The sequence below is a fragment of the Rhinolophus sinicus genome, linkage group LG02 (assembly GCF_036562045.2).
Source record: "Rhinolophus sinicus isolate RSC01 linkage group LG02, ASM3656204v1, whole genome shotgun sequence".
In the NCBI taxonomy this organism is placed as follows: Eukaryota; Metazoa; Chordata; class Mammalia; order Chiroptera; family Rhinolophidae; genus Rhinolophus; species Rhinolophus sinicus.
This window is the reverse complement of record NC_133752.1, coordinates 124,182,606-124,204,172: the sequence shown is the minus strand read 5'-3', so window position 1 is coordinate 124,204,172 and position 21,567 is coordinate 124,182,606. Positions and strand designations below refer to the sequence as shown.

At 33.8% G+C, this 21,567-nt stretch overlaps 1 non-coding gene across 1 annotated transcript; it reads right to left on the bottom strand.

Annotated features, from left to right (window-relative positions):
• Positions 1-19,117: 19,117 nt before the first annotated feature.
• LOC141570337 (U6 spliceosomal RNA) lies at positions 19,118-19,224 on the bottom strand. The gene has a single exon (XR_012494330.1). It is a non-coding gene; the product is annotated as a U6 spliceosomal RNA (small nuclear RNA).
• Positions 19,225-21,567: the final 2,343 nt, after the last annotated feature.

The following is a 21,567-nucleotide window of genomic DNA, read 5'->3' as shown; positions in this document are numbered from 1 at the left end:
AAATATCTTTATTATCACCTCTGTCCAGAAAATGAGACTTGACCATGGCCACATTGCTTAGTAGGTGTGAGCGGAGGTAATTGAATCTTGGGGTTTTTTTGTTCCAAAGACAGTCCTCTTTCGTTGTACTATCCAAAGAAGAAATAAATGATATTTTAACTTTTGCAATGAAGAGTTTCTCATATCTGAAGGCAGAGTTCATTTCCTTAAACAATCAATAAAACTAGCCTCGTACTGAAGATGTGGGAGAATTTTTGAAGGCTTTAGAAGTGCACAGCATTGGTTTTAATTACTGGCTATATGGCATCTCTAGAGTTCTCTGTCCTCCTCTATGAAAAGAGACGACATTTGTCTTAGATGAGTAAAACATAGATATAAGATGACAATGAAGAGTTGCATGATACCAGGATTATAGAGATTAATAAGTAAATCTGAGAATTTAATTCAATTAGGGTCACGTGAATTAATAGGAGAGCTGCCTTGAAACCCATATATTTCAGATGTCTTCAAATCGAGAAATCATGGAGGGTTATAGTAGATTATAAACTTGAATATGTTATAAGTGTTAGATATCATTCATTACCATGAGCATAACAATAGTTTCAAAATAATAAATAATAAAAGGAAACAATACCCCACACATTACTTAATAACAGTATTAATGCATGATATTACTGATGTTGTATGTGTGCTATTAGATGTCCATCAGAGATAGCATAGAAAATGAGTATAGAAAGACATACAAAATTATATTAACAGTTGATTTTTCTTTCTTTCATTTATTTTCTTATCCGTATTTTGTATCCATATATTTTCCACAATGAAAACATTACTTGGATTCTTAAGGAACATGATCTAAAGCAATTACATTCTGAGACTCAATTTTATTTTTCTAAGTATGCTTTTTCATTATATCCTGCTCATTTTATCTTGAAAACTAAAATTCTGTAAGCTTTTAATTTGCATTGAAAGTTGATTTTTTTTTTTTTTAACAGCTTATGGTTGTCACTTACCAAAAATACATGCCACACAGAGGAAACTGAACCCAGGACTGAGCTATGGAAATAAACGTTGCCATCTACATTCATGGCATTGATTCTTCTGTATCCATGGCACTGATTTTCAAATTGTATAATACATAAGACTCCTGTAAGATATCAGTGAAAATCCACATTCTATACCCTACACTCTGATATTTTGATTTGGTAAATTTAAGGTAGATTCCAGTGTTAACACTTTTTAAAAGCTCCTGGTTTAAGGGTTCCCAGGTTTCTCACTGAAACTTTGTTTCATAAGAATTGATCCATCAAGTATTGTGGTACATGAGTGAATATAATATTGCCATCACATATCTGGACTTCAATACATTGCTGTTCAAACAGAAAACAGAGGTAACTGAAGAAAAAGGCATGGAAAGGATATTTTTCAAGAAGAATAGATTCTTGTTATATCAGTTAGAATGGAGTTGGTTAATTTTCAGTAATAAACAACCCCAATATGTCATTGACTTAACATGACAATTTTCCCCCCTCATTTCTGGTATAGGCACAACACAGACTATGCTTATTAGGGCTACGCTTGTTGTAGTCCCTCAAAGACTCAGACTAATGGAAGTTTCCAGAATCATCTCAGCAGTGGCAAGAGAACATGACAAATCACAAACTGGCACCCAAATTACTTCTATTTATATTTTATGTCATAGGAAAACACATGGCGATGCTAAAATGAAGTGGGTAGGAAAATTCAAGGATCATCTGTCCACAAGGAAGATGGCCAGAGTGGTATTTTAATAACTACCTCACATGCCAGACTCAAGCAGTTACAGTAGAGTGTAGTGATTACAAACCCCATATGGGGTGTTTTAGAACTCGGAAATTAAGTCCTTACTAGCTCTCTGAATCTGGACAAGTCACTTAACCTCCATAACCTTCAGCTTCCTTACCCCATTGAATCTCCCAGTTTTACTGTCGGAAACCAATGCAAGAATGTATATAAAGTATGTTGCATGGTCTCTGGAATGTAATATAAACTCATGATTATTAGTCTTATTCATAACTATGAGTTATAATATGTCACGTTGATGTCCAAGTGGATGGTGTCCGGGGGAAAGGTGTCTGTGCCTCAGGGAGCTGGAAGAAGATGCGTAAAGCCGAAGGCAGAGCAGACATCTTTTACTCACAGGCTTCCTGGGACACAGCCAGGGGTTTCTCACTGCTGCACACACAGCTGGACGTTTTCAGGTTACAACCTGTAGCCAGCAGCAGCCTCATAACTCACAGCAGCCTGTTCTCAGTAGCCCATCAGCAGCAGCCCTGGGGCGTAGCTCCCACAGGCCCATTTCTCAGCAGACCCTGTACACTACAGCCCGTGGTCTCCACCGTGTCTCCACCTCAGCCCCTCAGCCCCTAAAAATGGCTGGACCCCTTTATACCATACAGAGACAAAAGAGGCACACAGCCAAGGTGCTTACATAGCGTATACACAAACAACATCTTTAGGATGTACAGGGCTTGCTCAACGTTATCTCTTATTGGGCTGGGGGCCCGCCAGTCAAGGTCACCAGCTGGTCGGGGAAAAGCCTGACTAACTCCATTGTCTCTACATAAGAAATGCACCAAAATATTCATATTCTAATATAGGCTAATATATAAAAATATAAAGGATACTCTTATGCTTATGCAGCATACATTTATTTAGTCTGACTATTCACTAGATATTAAGGAAAAATGAAAGATATGGAAATGAATGAAACATGGTCTCTTATATGAAGAATGTTACAATCTGTTTGGGGAATCAGGAAATTAGGCAACAAACACTAACTAGATAGTCTGGACATGATAGAATGGAGGAGCTGTGCAGAGCTATGGAGGAGATGAAATCAGATTTGAGAAAATGGTGAGTCTTTTTTTGGAAGAAGTGGCATTTCTGTTAGTACTATGCAGCAAAAATAAATAAATAAATAAAACATTTAAGATAAATTTGTAGCTAGTAGAGACAAGTGGAGAAACACTCAAATATAGATTTTATAGGAGGTGATTCTAAGGAAAATAAATGTAGGTAAGTAGATGATTGATAAGATACAGATATAGATATATCATAGATAGATGGATATAGGTTGAGCCTGCAGACCCTCTAATTTGAGAGAATAGTTGGCTTAATTACCAGAGTGCCATAGAAAGGATTGCACTTACATCTTGCCTAGAATCTAAAATAAGACTCATTCACAGAATTTGGAAAGACTATATTTCCATATGTATCTTTGTTTGAGTGTGAGTAGTTAACTGTTGTGTAAGTACATTGTCCTCACGTAATAGTAGAGTAATTCTGTTTTCTAAATTTAATTTGCATGCTGAGTTGTGTTTTATGCTGTCAGATTATGTTTCCCAAATTACAGTTCCTTCCTGCTGCAACCCCAGCACTTGTGGCTGAAAAAAGAAATCCTACAGAAGGATGGAAGTAGCCGAACAGTGTCTTAGGGATCCGGGCATGTGACAATTTCATGAACGTCAGGCATGGCAATTTGCCACAGGGAGAAACGAGACCATTCCTTACACCATTATCAAAATCATGGTGTATAGAATGTGAGCAGACAACTTAATGCTTCTTTGATTCCACCTGTCATTTTTGTCTTCCAACTATTTTGTATTCAGTCATTGCTGAATTGAATTCTATAAAGTCCTTTGAATACACAGAAACTATTAAGATATACTATCTCCTTTATTAAATTGAAAGATTGAGATAATTCAAAATTCTACTTATAAATGTCTGCCAACCAGGGAGTTATTTAACTTGATATATAACTTAAATGGGCCCAGACACCATCAGATATGAGATTGAGGCCTCAAGCTATCTAATGCAGGAAGAGAAATCCCTCCTTTTCAGTAGGTGAGGTATTAAATATAAAAACCTTTATTTTCAATTATGGCACTTGAGCTTCTGATTGAACCCTTTCTACTGCTGCCTGGGAGGCTTGCCAACCTTGCCTATAGTATAAATCAATCAATTATATTTCACTTAGATGCTTTTTATTTCATGATTCTTAGGGTTCCTTAATTAGACATTTCCATTAAAAGCTCAGCTATTCAAAGAGCGAACATTAAAAAAAATAAGTGAAAATTTTGATTTAAAAGGTGAAATGAAATGGAAGACAGAAATTGCAAAAATGTGGTACACAAGACCTTATTGAAATAAGCATTTATAACTAAAATGCAACCATTTTCTCACTTTTAATTTTTATATAAATGCAAATATGCTCTAAAAATAAAGTCTATTAATTAAAAAAAAACAAACCAAAAACATGCAACCATCTATTGCTTACAATGCATATCCAGGGTTTCAGATCTAGAAAGTTAATTCAGGTGAAAAAACTGGCTACACTTAAGACTTCCATATTGTAACATACACATTTGTAAATGTTAAACATATACACATTATCAGAAAAAAAAAAGATTGAAACAAAGAGTGAGGTGAATTGGAAAAACACTAACAAAATGTTTCCTCCCTCGTTATATATTTTAAGTAATTTGAAAATTTCTAATACACTAGAAAAGTTTCAGGTTCAACTATCTTCCCCCAAAGCTCAGATTTCTATCTTTGGTTACTTTTGCATGTTTTGTTAAAATATTTTGTTATGTATTAGCAAATATTTTTTATACCTTCCTTTTGAAAGTTTCTGTGGGGAAACAAAGATGAAAATGACATATTATGCACTTTACAAGTTTATAACCTAGAAGTTCAGATGAAAAATGAATATATATGACTAAACATGAACCTCTATATGGAAGCTTAACTAAGTGTCGTGAGAGTGGAATTCATAAGCACTGCTTGAGAACAAGCACTAAACATGACTGCTTCTCTCAGTACTCAGCTTCAGTAAATCATTGCTTTAGCTCAAGTTCCAGATTGTTTTTACTGAAAGATCAATATACAAGATTAATTATGAAAGAGAGGAAAACAATGCATTTTGCAAGCCACAATGTTTAATGCTAAAAGAGTCAGTACTGCCAGGAAGTAAGAAATCCCAAGAGGCCTAAACTATGTTCATCATTTAAGTTGGGGGATGTGGACATATGGCAATCAAATTCCTGATCAAAATGTTTAGAGGCATTTTCATGCCAAAAATACTCATTGGAGTGTCATCTATTGAGACACTCATATGCCTCCAAACCATGTTGGCCAATAAAACATATTTCCATTTATGTCCTGCCAAGTCTTACTCATTAGCTAAAATTTCTTATTTTGCAGCTTTTATAAAAAGGATTTGCAGTACCATGTTTCAGCGTTATATTATAATTTGTTTTGTTCGTTTTTAACTTGCAATGTTACCAAAAGTACTACAACTTAATTTTTAGACATTCACTTCATGCTTTCCTTCACTGCATTTCTGAACACAGATGCTCATACATTTTAAAAGACATTCATTCAGAATTTCTCTGGCGTTGCTCATTCTCTGCTCATAAGCAATGATATAATCAAAAATCAGTAAGTAAAAAGTAATACAAGGCTATGAAGCAAATGGATATGAATTATCCACCTACAGGCAAACCACAATAGAATTCAAATATACTTGAAATATGTAAATTACTTGGTTATTTGCACTAGTTTTTATCTTATCATATTTTTACTCCAGTTTATAAACTGTTAAATTTAAAAAATGGATTCAAGTCTTTCAGTTTTTCATTGTAAAGTGAGTGTTTGACCCAATAGAAGTTAATATCCTCTTTAAAAATTTTAGGGTGTTACATATTTCAAGTAAGATAGACCCAGACCTTGTATTCTGTGGTTTACTATACATAAATATGTGTTTAGAAGTGAACATAAAATGGGAGCTGACAGGGATAATTGCTCTTTAAAATGTCAAATTACTTTGAGTTTCTATTACACTTTTGAAATGGGCATTATTAGTTTTCTGGTGCTGTGTGACAAACTACCACAAACTTAATGAGTTCAAACAAGTTACCCCAAACATAGTGGATTGAAATAATCCCTATTTATTGTCTCATAGTTTCTGTAGATTAGACATCCGGGCATATTATAAGTGGGTTCTCTTTTTAGGATCTCACAAGGCTGAAATCAAGCTGTCAGCCCACCTGCATTCTCATCTGAAGCTCCGGGTCTATTTGCAAGTTCATTAATTGGTGGAAGAATTTAGTTCCTTGTGGTTTAGGACTGGGGTCCCTAATTCCTTGCTGGATGTCAACAGGGGACTATTCTCAGATCTAGAGATCCCTGCCACACGGCCCCCTCCATAATATGGCAGTTTGCTCCTTGAAAGCCATTAGGAAAATCTCACTTTGGATCTCTTCGATAATTCTAAGTGCTGAGCTGAATAGGTCATGCTACCCAGGACAATCTCCCTTTTGGTTAACTCAAAGTGAACTGATTAGGAATCTTTGTTACATCTGTAAAATCTCTTCTGCCATATAATCTAACTTAATCCCCAGGGTGATGTCTCATCATATGGATAAATTTTGTACAAAGTCAAGAAAAGTTGATTACACAAAGGGGTCAGGACTGGGTCATTTTAGAATTCTGCCTACCACAGATACCAAAAAATATGTATGATGATATGATAAAACTTTGCTAATGTAGAAGTGAAACTGATGTAAATTGAAGGCCAAAAAAAGAGGAAATCTTTTGTGACTTTGAAAACAAATTAGTTCTTATGATTTTTTTCTTCTATGAATACAGAACGTAGGAAGACATAGCAAAGCTTAGTATTATAACAGCAATCTCATTTTCTTTTACAGAGACTGATGGTAAATCCTATAAGTTTATGATAATCAGTTACTTTGCATAACTATGATTAAAGAGATGAAGCATCAGAAATCTAAAACCATCTTATCCTCTGACGATTTTTTGTATTTGTTTTTGGTTGTTTGGCCATACAGATAAATAATTTTGAACTTTTCCTTGCGCTTAAATAGTGGCTAATGTAATAGATTTCCAGTTGCACTTAGGATAAGGCATATTATTCAACAAACGTATTTGTTTGGGAGCATAACATTTAATTTATTTATCTGTCTCTGGAGTCTCAACGCAGTAGTTATGGTTTATTCTCTTAATTATTTCTGGATACAGATAAAATAGACTATCAATATCTAGAATTCAGAATAGATTATCCTCCTTTTACCAATGTCAGGTAGCAGAACTGTCAGATAACCACTATGACTAAAATTCAAACTTTTCCTTGTCATTGAATGGGCTCAAAATGTTTTACTTCTCCTATTAGAAGACTGTACTTGGGAATATTATACCCAATAACTGTATCACAAAATAAACAGCCTCAAGTGAATTAATTATTATTAAAATTTACAAGCTGACAAATCTTTTAATGCCAATGTTTGTATAAAATTATCAGCAACTGAAAAACCTCATAAGGAGTAATAAAATCAAGGAGAAAAGATGCAGAAAAAAATCAGGAAATTAGAGCCAAAATAAAACTTCTACCAGGCATTATCAAAAAAGGTGGCCAAAGTAAACTTAACATGAAAGATGAAAGTTTCACAGAGTTATATTTGCAGCTCAAGAGGATCAGTGAGGTGAAGTGTCACATAGCCCATAAGAGTTAGTTCTCTATGTAAAATAAAAGTAATGCTTGTTCTTGACTTTTTCTGTCTGACTTATTTCACTTAGTATAATAATCTCAAGATCCACCCATGTTGTCACAAATGGAACTATTTCATCTTTTCTTATGGCAGAATAGTATTCCATTGTGTATATCTACCACATCTTTATCCAATCATCTATCGAAGGACACTTTATTGTTTTCATGTCTTGACCACAGTAAATAAAACTGCAATGAACATAGTATATAAAACTGAAAACAACAAAAGAACAAGACAGACAAATGAAGAAACAAAAACTCATCAACACAGACAATAGTTTAGTGGTTACCAGAGTGTAAAGGGGGTGGGAGGTGGTAGACGAGGGTAACAGGGATCAAATATATGGTGATGGAAAGAGAACTGACTCTGGGTGGTGAGCACACAATGTGATATATGGATGATGCATTACAGAATTGTACACCTGAAACTTATGTAACTGTACTAACAATTGTCACCCTAATAAACTTTAATTAAAAAAAGAAGTAATGCTTGTGAAACTTCTGGAATTTTTTTAACAAAACATGCTTTTTAAGAAACAAAATTGGGTCTTGACTCAGTTCATGTTCTTTGTGGAGTATTCTGTGTTTACAGTTCTTAAAATTAAAGCAACTATAACATGCCTATTCTAGAGTATAGGAATCATATCATAAAGATACATTTTGATGAGATTCATATAGAGACCAAGAATGAAACACAATCGGCATGAGGCTGGAACCAAGTTATGTGGAAGAATAAGATACTATCTGTAATCGTAAATTCAAATTTATGCCAATCCAAACTTTATGAAATATAATTTTCTTCATTGTATATATTATACTGGCTTGTGTAATATTAATATAATAACTGTACAAATAAAAACGTTGAGAATAACCATAAGCTATCTATAACACTACGTGATTTTTGCAGTTCTTTCAGATTCAGTGACTCCTTTGACATCAGGCCTAGAAATAAATATTAGTATTATCACTCTAGAATTAGTATTATCACTCTAGAATAAAAAGCACATACTTTTGGGACAAAGACATTGGGGTCTTGGCACTTGTTTTTTTTCCCTCCACAAACCCTCTCTTTGCACTCTTCATCCTAAGACTTGCATTTTTATTCTTGTACATTTCATTTTATATGTCACCTTTGAGAGTTTTTTCTAACCAACCACAGTAAATTAGTTTTCCTGGGTTATTTTCTCTAATCATAGACTGTACTTTTCCTTCAATAGCCATGTTAGAAATTTAGCATTTAATTCTAAGTTTGTTACGCAGCAGATGAAGATGTCTTCAATTTGCAAATGAGGAAATAACATCCCAGAGAATAAAGTGACACACTAAAAGTCAAACCTAGCAGATAGCAAAGTTGGGACTTAAATTATGGAATACAGACTAAAAACTCTTGTTTTCTAATATGCTATGGTGTTTTAATAAACTCATTAGAGCACTTGTTTTAAATTGGGTGTGGTTTTGCTCCCCAGGGATCATTTGGCAATGTCTGGAGACTCTTTTGGTTGTTGCCACACATAGTGTGTGTGTGTGTGTGTGTGTGTGTGTGTGTGTGTGCTTGGAGGGGGATCTTACTGGTATCAGGTGAATAGAGTACAAGGATGCTATTAAACATCCTACAATGCAAGGACAGCCCCACAACAAATACTATCCAGCCCAAACTGTCAATCATATCACTGTTAAGAAATCCAGTCTTAAAATACTTAAAAGAATAAAAGCAATACTTAATTACATCATTATGTCATATGAGACACACCAAAATTTTTTCTATTACTTTCCAACGGCTAATCTACTCACATTAATATCAACAAAATTATTAAGGTAGATAGAATTCTCTGAAACAGAATATATGGATTGATTTGAAAAATACATATTGAGTATCTACTATGTGTCAAAAACTATGGAAGGTACCCATGCATTTTGCAACACTTTCCTAAAGCAGTGTTCTGAGTCTCTCTATTATCCTCTGAGTAATATAATTTAAACTCACAGATGAGATCTTTATAGGCAAGGATACGTTAAAGTTAAGATCAATTTCCAATTTGCCATACAGATGACTTGAAAATGAAATTGTCAGTCTTTATATCTGTGAAAGTATAAATAAGAACTGTATGTTAAACGAAATTATCTACTATGAACTATCATGAAAAAAAATCACATATTTCAAACCTACAAAGTGGTCCAGAAACAATTGTGTGTTGCTTTGTTTTTTTCATATAATTTATGAGTTTGAATAAATGATCACGGCATGTAAGAAATAGAGGTAAAGTTTCACCTAGTACAAACAAAAGGTTGGTTGGTATAGGACATCTGTGCTCCCTTTTGAAAGTTGCATTGGCTCACTGCACCCAAATCCGCAGACTACCTGCAGATGCCATGAGTGGATAGGCAGGCCTGCAGGCACTGTGGGAGCAGAGTGGCTGAATCCTCAAAGATAGGTTCAGAGAGAAGGGCTGGCAGGAGTAGATTCCCTGCCTAGCACTAACAAAGCACAATCCCTTTGTTTTCAGTAAGGAAAGGCTGGTTTGTACATTTGCCTTTGCACACTTTCTCTTGTTACAAAAGTCCACTTCAGCCTCTAAAAATCAGCTGTCAGAGACATGAATAAAAAATACATTAAAAAAAATAAAGTTAAAAGGGTTATTTAAGTAAATGGTGACCTAAAGATATATATTCATTCAATGAACATGGGTGATTCTCTTACTGGCTTAAGCTAAATCAATTTGCTACAGAAAACTTCTATCAACATTTTTTTTTTTTAACATTTTAATCTAATTGTTTCTCACTAGAGAAATGATAACTTCATGATATCCTTTTGTTATACAATTGTTTATTTGTGGTCTGTCTCTCTTAATTCTAACCCTAATGATACCTCGATTAAAAGCGTGGAGCTTGTTTGTCTTGTTCTAAACTGTACGCCTTGGACCTAAGAGAGTACACAAGAACAAGCCGCATATACTCATAAGTATATGCTCAATAAATGAATATTAAATGGATAAATAAAATGGAAAGTGAAATATATGCAATTTTCATACCAAAGTGTATGTGTCAGGATTATAGGAAATCTGTATTAGTCTGCTAGGGTTTCTATAACAAAGCATCTGAGACTAGGTGGCTTAAACAATTAATTTTCTCAGTTCTGGAAGCTAGAAGTACTAGATCAAGATGTGAGGAGGATGATTTCTTCTGAAGCTTTTCTCATTGGCTTGCAAATGGCTGTCTTCTCCCTGTATATGCATGTGGTCTTCCCTTTGTACTTTTGACTGTGTCTTAATTTCCTCTTTTTATAAGAACACCAGTCATATTAGATAAGGGCCCACCCTCATGACCTCATTTTAACTGAACTACCTTTAAAGCCTCTATTTACAAATTCAATCACTTTCTGAAGTACTGAGGTTTCAACATACGAATTTGGGGGGACACAATTCATCCCGTAACAAAATCTATCTCAAAATGATTGAACTCTCTTTTGCAATATGCAGCTATTATTCATGTGGCTGTGAGCAAATATCATTTCAATACCATATGTAGGGGTTCAAAGTTTTGTAGATTAAATTTAGTAATGTATACTATGTGAAGTGATTGCTTTTGTATATGCTTCATAATAAGTAATTACTATTCTTTTCACAGGTTCCAAGACAATAGGACTGCATATTAAGCTTAAAGCAAACAGTGTAAGATTTAAGAATTTAACTTCTAGGACTATGCATGCCTAAATTAACTGGACATTTTTTGTTTCTTAATTTGAGGTGAATATCATATATACATATGTACATATGTTACATACAAACATGAAATTATAAAGTATAATATGTAAATGAATAATTTCTAAGTAAATGTGTTGTGTATCTGGTTAAACATCTTAAAATATTTGAAGTGATGCATAAGAGGAATGTGCTTTATTCACCCACTTAAAATTATGTTTTCTACAGAAAATAAAAATATTTTAGGATACATTTTAAGACTATATCAAAATCTTAGATAATTTTTGATGTTATATAATCGCAGATATTAAGCAACTTTAAATATCTCTTTTTAAAAAACAAATTGTACTGTATCTTTTACAGGAAGATCATAATTTCTGTGTCTAAGTGTCTTAAAATTTGAAATGAAAGACTTTTCATTTTAATTCTGGTAAATATTTTTTTAAATCTACTTTCTAAATGAGAGAATAATTGTCATTTATAATTATTAGCAGAAATGAAATGCAAGAAAAGTGACTTTACCTGACAATACAATGGGAAATTACTCAGATGTACAATAAATAGAGATAACTTACAAAATTAGTAGTAAAACTATGTTCTGTATATGAAGCATTTGTAATTATATTTCCCAGAATAAAGATGAAACAAAGCAATATGTTTTACGTATTATTCAGTAAAACACAGACTTTAATTGTGAGTTAAATGGAAATGATATACATATCATTTTAAAGTTTACAAGTACTTTCTGTACGCGAAAGCATTCATTGTAACACACATCACTCAACCAAATCTTAGAAGCATTTTTCTGAAAGCCCTGAAGGTTTTCAATTGAGTTTGTCAGTTGTGGTCTAGGCTTAGGTTCCTTTAAATTAGGATTTTATAATGGTTAAAGGAAGGAATAATTAAGGACTTTTATGAGTTAAATTGTGTCCCTCAAAATTCGTATGTTGAAGTTCTAATCCCCAGTACTAGTCCTCAGGATATGATTGTATTGGAACATATGACTAGTATACTTAAAGAATAGAATAGATACAGATACATGCAGAGACGGGAACAATGGGAGGACACACAGGAAAGCATCAATTCACAAGCAAAGGAGAGAAGCCTCTGAAGATACCAAATCTGCCAGCATTTTGATCCTAGACTTCCAGCCTCCAGAACAGAAATAAATTGGTTTTGCTTTACCACTCAGTCTGTGGTATTTTGTTATGGGAGCTCTAGCAGACTAATACAAGAGCCTGTGAACCCACACCCTAAAAATGAAAATACATAGAGTAGATCCATCCCCCTTAATCCATGGGATATATGTTCCAAGATCCCCAGTGGATGCCTGAAACTGAAGCCTACACATACTGTTTTGTTTACTACCAATACATATTGAAGATAAAGTTTACTTTATAAATCAGGCACAGTAAGAGATTAACAATAATAACTAATAGCAAAATAGAATAATTATAGTAATATACAGTAATAAAAGTTATGTTTGTGTGGTCTTTCCCTCTCTCTCTGTCTCTCAAAATACCTCATTGTACTGTCCTCACCTTTTCACTTTAAGGAAGTACTTTATGGCTTCTCTTTGGCATACCTGATTGCCAGCACCACTCCTCTTACACTTTGGGGCCATTGTTAAGTAAAATTAGTGTTACTTGAGCACAAGCACTGTGATACCTAGACAGATTTGATAAAGGAGACGCTACTGAGTGACTAATGGTCCGGGAGCATACAGTGTGGAGATGCTGGAGAGAGGGTTTCATATTCTGGGCGGGACGAAGCAGCATGACCCGAGATTCCATTGTGCTATTCAGAACAGCATGCAATTTAAAACTTATGAATAATATATTTCTAGAATTTTCCATTTATTATTTGCCAAACTTCGTTGAAGGCAGGTAACTGAAACCACGGAAAATGAAATTGCAGCTAAGGTGGGACTACTACATATTTAAATATATAACTAAAGGATGGCAAATATTTGTACACAAGGTAAAAATAATACACAATGTTGTTCTGATATTAAACTCGAATTCCTCCTTTCCAAAGAGTGGTGGAAACTTTTATCCTGGTAACATCTCCATCACTTTGTATTATTCTCAGATTTTCTTTTCCAAAATCTATATTGATATCATGCATAGACCTATGTCCACATTGTTGCGTTCCACTCTATCATACATGAGAATTATTATTAAAAAAGAATACATACAATATGATTGCATTTCTATAAAATCCCAGAAAATGCAAACTAATCTATTCGTGACAGAAAGCAGATCAGTGATTGTCTGTGTCTAGAAGGGCAGGGAAGGGTAGGAAGAAAAATTACAATTTAATGTTCAAACACCTCTGCATAATGTAATTCACTGGATTTGTGCTTAATTGTCTTAGGATGTTTTCATTGCCATTGTAGAATTATCTGCATACTAACTCTGTAAAGTGAAATTTGGTATTTCCATTTTGCACTTCTCTATAAGGTCTTCTGTGAGAGTGTGACTTGCAGTAGTTTACCTGGAAATTAGAGAACTTGTGTTTTTCAAATAAGTGTTATTTTCATTTTTCTTCTTACGTCAGTTTATAACATCTACCACTCTTAAAGAATTTTCTGGTGTCCAATAATCTGTGCTTAAGATCACTAACATATGTAGACAAAGAAAAAATTTTAAATCCATTCGTGTCTTCAAATTATTTATCACCAACTAATCATAATTGACATAATGGTTATTATGCCCTTGAAGAACAGATTTATTTTTACTCTTTATCCATATGCTTTTGGCTTTCATTTCCTAAAGAGGAACAGAATTTATTTTTGAACAAGGATCTTACTTTCGTACCATGTACTGTGACCTCATAAATTTTGTAACTCTAGTAAGAAATATTCCATAAAATTTCCCAATAACTGTATTGATTTCATGGAACTAAAAATGTATAAGATGAATATTTCCACTACAATCCTTTCATAGGGGCATCACTATTTCATTCATCTCTAAGAGAAAGGCTTAAAAATTCAGTTTTTTTGGCATCCTCAATAAAATCCTTTTAACTATCTGAATAATAAACCTAGACAAGTCACTTTCTAGGCAGAAGGACATTGTAATTGTAATTTTATGAACTTTGTTTTCAAACATCTTTATGGGTGAAACTGCTGTTAGCATCATACCGTAATAGTATATCTTTTATCAAAACCCATAGATTAATAATTTGTGATTAAAAATATGTTTCCTGTGTCTCCACACCACAGAGTCCTTCTCACCTGATCTGAGATTAGCACTCTTTCTTGTTTTTTTTTCCTTTCTGGCTAAATAAAATCTAAGTCACAATACTTTAAAAGATGTTCTTAAAAATATGCCTACCAAAAGGGGAATGGTCATCTTTTAGTGGTCATAGTAAGCAGGGAGGTGTTTCTCAGATGGGTGAATGGCTTTGTGCCCATGAGCAGGCGACTCAGTACACTCTAAATATCAGTTTCCTCATCTTCACACTGAAAGTGGCTCTAACTAGCTTACAGGCTGGTGTGGTGAGGTGAGATGATCTGTGCAAACACCCATCAGGAGCTGGGGTCTACTATGGTTGAATCTTGAATGTAGTATGAGCACACATAATAATGAAGCATTGGAGGCAGGAAAAATTTATACAAGCCCAGTTACTGCTCATGAGTGCAAACACTTGGCCTTGGGAGAGCAACATAGCACTGGAGCAAAGCACAGACGTCCTGGGTGACAGGGTGCTATGAGGAAGCAGAGGATGAGTGACAAAATAATCAAGACATACACCAGCGGGTCACCCACAGGCACATTTTTTCTAAGTACAGATTTTTTTTAACTTAAAACAAGTTTCTCTAATATTGTTTTAAAGCTGTTCTTGATAGTCAAAAATATATGACATTAAAATCATATTATAACGCATTTAATTTTTACTTTTTACTGCTCAGTGGAAGCAACAAATATTGAAATCTCAATAATAATGCTATACACATAGAACATTCTACATTAGAAACCGTCCATGTGGTTTGATTTACTGTCACTTTTTCTAGTGTTAATTGTCAAGGTGCGGCATCTACGTGATAAATCCAGCTTTAACATGTATGAACCTGACATTCAACCATTGTAGACTGGAGCTTTAATAACTCAGGCACCAAGAAAGTATATTAAGTAGAGAAAATAATGAGTAAACAGTCAACAGATATTGTTAGGAGAATGTAAGCTATACTTAAAACTGCAGCTGTTAGGGCAAAGGGGACTCTCTGTTGTCATAGAAGCATGGTTTTATTGACTCATGTCTTTCAACAGACAAAATCAACTAACTCTCTGTAATTGTCAACATAGGAACGTACAGTGTTTACACCATTTAATATTTTAATATTAGCATACAGTATAAACTATTTTATATGCTATCTCAAAGTTAATTAATGCTTTTAAGATGCAAAGGTGAGTCAATTTCCTGATGTTCAGGTATCAATAGCTTACTAAAATTCCATACTACACTACATTTATGTTATGAAAATAGAAGAATATTAAGTAGCTAAGGTGAAGCATTAGCGAACCATAAATGGACTAAAAAATCATAAAGTACGGTAAAGCACCCACCACTAGTCTGTGAGATAGAATGAAAGAATGTCTATCATATTTACTATGCTAAGAAAATTTGAATTTCAAATATCTCATTGTCCTGATAAGTAGTTCTCTGCTTAGTAAGTTACCTGTGCCAATTATTTTTTTCAAACACATGAACATTGCATATATATGGCAATTGTCTGATTTTTTTTTTTTTACTTTTAGGATTATATCTTCTATTGTAAAATAAAATATTGTGTTTACATCTCCTTTATATTTCTTTCAAATATTGTAAGCCCCTCAATTCCCAAACTATCCTGTAGCTCATTGGTTCTCAATGCCTAGTGGGTGACATTGGCAATGTCTGGAGCCTTTTTTTTCAGTATTTAAAAAATTTTAATTGTAGTAAAAAAATATATAAAATTTAACCTCCCAACCATTTTAAGAGTACAGTTGTGTTAACTATATACAACTGTGGCATAATAGATCTCTAGAACTTTTTAACGGCACAAAACCAAAACTCAATACCCTCTGAACAATTCCCCATTTCCCCTCCCCACCCAGCCCCTGGCAGCCACCATTCTGCTTCCTGTTTTTATAATTTTGACTATTTTAGATCCTCATATAAATGGAATAATTTTTTGGTTGTCACAGCTGTGTGGGACTGGAATCTATTGAATAAAGGTGATAATGCTGAATATGATACCATGCAAGACTGCCTGCCACAATAAATAATTATTTGGCTCCAAATATCAATGTTACCAACTTGAGAAACTCGGCTACATGACAAACAAGTAAAAATAAAATGAAACATTATCAACAACAAAATGCATCTAATTTTTTTGGCATGGGAACTAGAATGAACAGGTTAATTTTCATGTTAAACAACAATTATGTTGCCCAGCTCTTTATAGACGACAATGAGTTCTACTTCTTCCTTATTGTCAAGATTTCACAATGAAGAGGAAGAACTTCACCATCGAATGGCATCAGCAGAAATGAGGACATGAAAGGGGCTAGGACAGTGTTACATACGGAAATATGTGGCATCCAAAGAATTTGTGATGCACTTTATTCTTTGAAAGTCTATGAAACTATTGAACTATTTTTCAAGTTTCATTTGGGTTTAAATTTCTTTACAAGTTGACATCTGAAGATTGCCAAAGCTTCACAAATCTGGAAAAGTTAGTTTTGTCTTTTATTCTATCCTCTGCAGAATCTATAGCTGCAAAATCCAATCTTCTTTATCAGGAGCAGTTCTTAAAGGTTTTCCCATATTTATACAATGTTTAGACTTGGTAGCTGATGTAAATGATTACATTTTTCCTCACAACCACACTGACATTTATTTAACATTGGCTTCAGTTTTTTGAATTTATGTAATCATATATGCTAACAACTCACAAAGCTATAAAACCTCTCATACAAATCTCAAAGCAGGATAGATTAAACATAAATATTATTTTTAGAATCATACCACCATAGCAAATATGCGCTAGTGAGGAATTGGCTGGGAATTTGCTTTCATGTATTTTGAGACTCTCTAAATACATTTTTAGAAACTACAGAAAGCTAGAGAAAAATTGTTGCCAGACACACCAATAGAAGAAACAAAAGGGCAACATTACTGCTTTGAAAAATTGCCATTGATAGTCACATATATACAAGTTCAAATTTGGTACCCACCTCTGAAAATATTCTCAGTTCAAAAATGTCACAAATCAATTCTTCCTGGCCTCTAATGTAAGTGTGAGCATTTTCCTACCATCTGCCTGTATGTTATTACAGGGCTTTCATGTGCTTGTACATATGTTCACCAAATCTAAACCTTAATATATCAGAGAGACATAACTGCCTTTACAGTATTGCAGATCCATTAAGCAAAACATTGTCTTAAAAACATTATCTTCCCCCATCTGTGAATAATAATATAAACCTTATTAAAATGAGTAGTGAGAAAATAATCCCCAGCACACTAGCATATGCAAATGAATAACACTTTTAAATAAAAAGCAAAGGAAGACTAGACTACAGGTATTCAAAGTGCTCCAGCTCTGGCGAGGCAATGCACTTGATCCTATGGAGAAATGTGACAGTAAGAAAAAAATCATGTGTATTTTAAGGCAATGCCCAAAGTGCTGCTAACATATCAGTATCTTCCCTAAAAATAAGGTGAGGCTAAAACATTTTAGAGATGAAATGGTTAAGGGGCTTGTGTTTTGCTAATGTGCTAGTGAATCATGGCATAAAACATGCACTTAGCATGACTCTCTAATTTCAAAGATTATAATATTTCACTCTTAATTAATGGAATGATATCCAGAGGCAATTTAATGATTATAAAGCAAGGAGATAAGGACTGAGCAATTAATTGCTGATAGGAGAGAAAAAAAATCAAGGTAATTCAATGTTCTTATTGACAGAGCACTAACACAAGGGCTCTAGTAAGTTTTGTGAGCTGTTAATGTATATGATTATATACATGTAGGAAGCCACAGCCAATTTTAAATCAATGTCAAACACTACTGTTACATTGCCAAGGGTCTCCTGCAGTTTCTTTTGCTGGACTGAAAAATTCGTACAAGCTTTTAACATCCTTATTGATTCTTATAGCTCGAAGAATATTAAGGCTTGACTCTTACTGTTGCAGAACCATATGGTTTTAGCTGATTTTTCTTTTTGAGTTGGTTGAAATCTTTTATGTATGTATGTATGTATGTATGTATGTATGTATGTATTTATTATACTTTACTTATCTTGGCATTCAATATTATTTGAAATTAATTTCAGGTATACAGCATAGTGGTTAGATATTTATATAATTTAAAAATTGATCCTGCTGATTACTCTAGTACCCACCTGGCACTATGCATAGTTATTGACTATATTCCTTATGCTTTATTATATATCCCCATAACTACTTTGTGACTACTGGTATGTACTTCTTAGTCCCTTCACCTTTCTCACCCTGCCCCAAACCCCCTGCTATCTACCACAGTGATAAATCTAGTACCTATCTGACACCATACATAGTTATTACAATATTATTGACTGTATTCCTTATGCTATACCCTACATTCCCATGACTACTTTGTAACAATGGATTTGTATTTCTTAATTCCTTCCCATTTTTCACTCACCCCAATCCCCCTCACATCTGGCAACCATCAAAATGTTCTCTATATCTATGAGTTTGTTTCTCTTATGTTTGTTTGTTTATTTTGTTCTTTAGATTCCACATATAAGCAAAATCACATTGCATCTGTCTTTCTCTGAAAAATATGGAATGCTTCATTAATTTGTATGTCATCCTTGTGCAGGGGTCATGCAAATCTTCTCTGTATCATTCCAATTTTAGTATATGTGCTGCTGAAGCAAGCACTGATTTTTCAGTTTTTAAGCTCAAAATAAATTTGTTCACTGGAGAAACTGTCAATTGAATTTCAGAAAGGCAATGCTGCAAACTTTATTTTATTATTTTTTAAATTAAAGTTTATTGGGTTGACAATGGTTAGTAAAGTTATATAGGTTGCAAGTGTACAATTCTGTAATACATCATCTGTATATCACATTGTGTGTTCACCATCCAGAGTCAATTATCTGTCCCAGGAACTTGATGATTTGCTTCTCTTTTAAGTCACACAGGAACTTCTGTAAGCATATCTCAATTTTCATATCTTTTGTCTTACTTTCAAAGAAATTGAAAGAGACTGAGTCAAAATGGGGCTGTAATAACACTCAATTTTCAGAAAAAAAAAATCCTGCTGCCAGAATTTTTGTATAGGTCAAAAATTTCTACAAACCTTTCACACACTTTCCAGAGAAAACAGAAATCGTTTCTGATGGTGATGAATATTATCATCTTGGAAAACATTATTAATTACTTTCTAAGCATTAGTAGACCAGATGATGGATGTATCCAAAGTCTGGGTAAGTTCATTGTTCGAAAACCCTAAGTTTTGGCCACTGTCAATAATCCTGCAATGAACATAGACATGGAATAAACCAAAGTGTCCTTTGATAGATGATTAGATAAAGAGGATGTGGTACATATATACATACAATGAAATACTACTCAGCCATAACAAAAGAATAAATACGGCCATGTGGGACAACATGGATGGATCCTGAGATAATTATGCCAAGCAAAATAAGTCAGAAAAAGTCGAGAACCATATAATTTCATTCATATGTGGGATATAAAACTGAAAGCAACAAATGAGAAAGAAATAAACAAACAAACAAAAAAACCCTCACAGACACAGACAACAGTTTAGTGGTTACCAGAGGACAGCGGGGAAGGGAATGGTAGAGGAGGGAAAAGGGGGTCAAATATATAGTGATAGCAGGAGAACTGACTCTGGGTGGTGAACAAACAATGCAATATATAATGATGTATTACAGAATTGTACATGTGAAACCTGTACAATTTTACTAACCAATGTCACCGCAATAAATTTAATAAAAAAATAAAAAATAAATATAAAATAAATAAAAACCTAAGTTTTTGGACTTAGACTAATTGGCTTGTTACTTTTTCCAAAGGTTTGATTTTCACCTGAAATGTTTATCACTTGTGGCATGCATCACTCATATCATCAATGTCACTACCCACATATTAAACTCAATGAAATATGGGAGAGTGGTATCTCCCACCCCATTCTATTTGGATCAGCAACACACTTATATGGTAATTACTTGAAATGAGACTTTTCTTTCCTCCATCAGTTTTGCTATAGCAGATGGTATCATGTAAGTGTGACAATTTGCTATTGGCGTACTACATTTCCTTCTGATGACCAGATGTGTCTTTTGGGCTTCAGTTCTCATAGGTCTAAATGTTATTATTCCTTTTCCCCTAAATACTGACTAAATTAAGAGGTCAAAAACACAGAATTAGTGAAAGAATGGTCCTTAACAATTATGCTATGGAGGGAAAAAGAGATCTTTACTTTTTACATGAATTGAAAAACATGATTTATTAATATCCAAATAGCTGAGCTGAGATTTTTTTTGTTGATCTGTTGATGTGTGCCAAGAAAAGTGTTCAGTGGTTTATTTTATCACCATTCTCCCCTACTCCATACAAGTTGCCCAACAACCAAAAAAAAAAAAGAAAAGAAAAGAAAAGAAAAATTCCTACTTAGCCAAGAAAGTTGTAAAATGTAAGAATGAAAAAGACAAGACCCACATTTACTAAAATAACTTTAAAATTTAATGATAGAATTTACCAAATAGGGAGAACATAGTGAAAAAAAGACTTACTTACTCTTATAGGTCTTCTTTTAAAATCTTAATTTTAGAAAACATTATTTACCAATTCCTAAATTATGGCTAGGCATATGGGCAAATAGTGGACAAAAACACAAACTGATTGGGGATGTTTTATGTCTATTAAAGCATACTCTCAATGTATATATAAATGAAGTTTGAACAGGCATCAGCAATACATATGATTTTTAATACACTTCAAAATATGAATACCAAATGAATGAGACAGCTTAACAACTTTTCAAACTACATAAAAATTACTATAAAGAGGATTTCAAGTCAATATGGCAGAGTAGGTAAACACTGTGCTTACCTGCTCTCGTGACCACATCAGAATTACAACTAAACTACAGAACAACCATCATTGAGAATCATCTGAAGTCTAGTGGAACCGAAGTCTTACCTCTAAAATCATATAGAAGAAGCCAACTCAAGACTGGTAGGAGGGGCAGAG